The following is a 2,390-nucleotide window of genomic DNA, read 5'->3' as shown; positions in this document are numbered from 1 at the left end:
TGAGTGTGTGCGTGTGTATAGATGTGTCACTAATGTAAGGTTCCCCAGCCAGAGCAAGGGTCGAGGCTCCGTGCCCTCGGATCCGGCATGCTCAGGCCCTGGGAAGAGGCAGGCTGCCGAATGGGACTGAGCTTCCCTGCAGCATCCTTACCCCATCCCCGCTTCCTCCAGGCAGAGCTCGTCCCTGTGGTGGTGGGGGAGCCAGGAGGAAGAGGCAGAGTGTGGGGTTGAAGAGCTCTGCCCTTGTGTCAGCCCCTGAGCCCCTTTCTGCCCAGACATCAGCTGCTGGGAGCTGAGGCTGGGCTTGGGTTGAGGATGGTGTCAGGCCCAGGGCTGTGCCTCGTTTGAAGGAATCCTCCTCCTCTTCTTCCTCCTCCCTCTGAATGTAGATTGCTGTGGGGCATTGCACATCTTTCCCCACGCCTGCTTCTCCATGTGGCAAAGGAGGGAGGCAGGCAAGGGGGGGAGAGCGCTTTGCCCTGGCACAAGGGACTCTCCAGAGACCCAGGGCCACTGCATCTAGCAAGTGCAGGAATACAGGGTGGGGGGATGGAAGGGGCAGAGGGAGCGATGCTCCTGCCAGGCCTGGGGATGGCTGCAGGGGAAGGCAGACACCTGGGAGCAGCCCCACCGTGGCTGATCCATGGGGGTATGAGCCTGGGGGTGGTGGGAGTGAGGGCTGGCACTGGCTGAGAGCCAACCCCGCTGCCAGAAAGCCTTTTTGGGGACAGCGGGAGCCATTGGCCTCTCCTGTGCTCCCCCAGTTGCTGCCAGTCCCCGTAGTGCAGGCAGATCCCTGTCCCCGTGGCGTGGCTGTGACGGGTGCGTGCAGTGGCAGAGGTACCTGACTTCCCCCACCGCGCTGCTTCTGTGGCACTGGACCTCCAGGCTTTGAGCTGAAATTAGCTTCAAAAATAACCCCTAGTCCTTCGGAGACCACCACCGGCAGACCCAGCTGTCCTCATGGGCTTGTCTGTGTGCATACCGCCCGCGCTCTGCTGTACATATCCGAGTAGTTTTTAATTCATTTGTGAATACTCTTAATGCTATTTTTGTTAACTTGTCTGTCCGTATTTATGTGTGGGGCCGTGCTCCCTGCAGAGGCCAAGGTGGGATGGAGGCGGGGGGGGAAACTGGAGGTTCCTGGGGTTCCTGTCTGGCCACCGAGCACAGACGCGCACTCCCCGTGGAGGATCTCCCAGAGCCAGGAGTGGATCCTATGTGGGGAGTGCGAGGATTAGCATTAGCCCGTCGAATGCTTCGGTTTGCAGGTGGAGGTGAGTCCACTAATAAACTCTCATAATTGGACCTGCTGATGGTGCTGTGGTCTTTGTGAGCACGTTGGAGGGGTTTATTCGGGCAGCTTTGGGCAGGAGCTGCCTTCAGCGGGGTGGAGGGAGGGGGGCCGAGTCCTCTCCTTTTCCTGGGGAAGGGTTGCATGTTCTGGGTGGGTGGCGGGGGTGTGGCTGTTGGCCCAAGGGGGTGGTGCTGGGTTGACGTGGCAAGGTGCTGCCTGCTTGGCCATGGCTGCCTGTCTCCATCACAGGCAGCCTCGGGGCAGACCCCTGCCCATTCCTTCCACTTCTCACCGGGACCAGGCTCCTGCGCCCTCGTCTGTTGGGCAGGAGAGCTCAGTCCAGGCTCTTAACTAGGCTGGGGCAGGGCTGATTTTGGGGCTGTGGGCTCAGCACCAGTGCGGAACCAGGCAGAGGAAGCACCCACAGCCGTGCTGGCCTGGGGGCGGGGGTGAGGAGGGCGTGGGGCTCACAGCCCCACGCCCCAGTGGGTGCTTTGCTGGGTCCCGCAGCCACCACCCCCACCCCTCCGCCCGCATTCCCGGGGCTGCCCCTCGCCCCCAGCTCTGAGCTGGGGAAGGGGAAACCTCCTCCCTGCGCTACCTTCCCTTTTTTGCGGGGGCGGGGGGTGGGGGGGGAGCTGAACCCCCAAACACTGCGGCTGGGTCACGTTGCCCCAAACGTGAGCTTTCACCCCTCCTCGCCCCGGCAGGACGCTCCTGCTTGAGGCTCAGCCCTCCCCACGCCCCCCCACGCCCCATCCCCTTCGGGGTGCCCAGGGGCCGGCCGGAGCGTGGGGGGCAGAGCCGGGCCTGGCGGGAGCGGTGGGCCGGCAGGACGCGGCGGGAGGCCACGGACACTAGCACCATCCCGTGGGCGACGGGGGAAGCTGTCGTGGCCCTGTAGCCACAGCGGCCGCTGCTGGGGACGGAGGGCACCCGCATGGCCGGTACACGCGCAATGAATGCCTTGTGCGTGACACACACACACACACACACCCCCCCACACCCCCCCTCCCGGTCCCCAAGAGCCACCAGCCCCGGTCCCAGCCCCCCTGAGCAGCCCCTCCCCCCCGCAGCCCCCGTCCCCCCACCC

The sequence above is a fragment of the Phalacrocorax carbo genome, chromosome 14 (assembly GCF_963921805.1).
Source record: "Phalacrocorax carbo chromosome 14, bPhaCar2.1, whole genome shotgun sequence".
NCBI classification, from domain to species: domain Eukaryota; kingdom Metazoa; phylum Chordata; class Aves; order Suliformes; family Phalacrocoracidae; genus Phalacrocorax; species Phalacrocorax carbo.
This window is presented reverse-complemented; position numbering follows the sequence as displayed.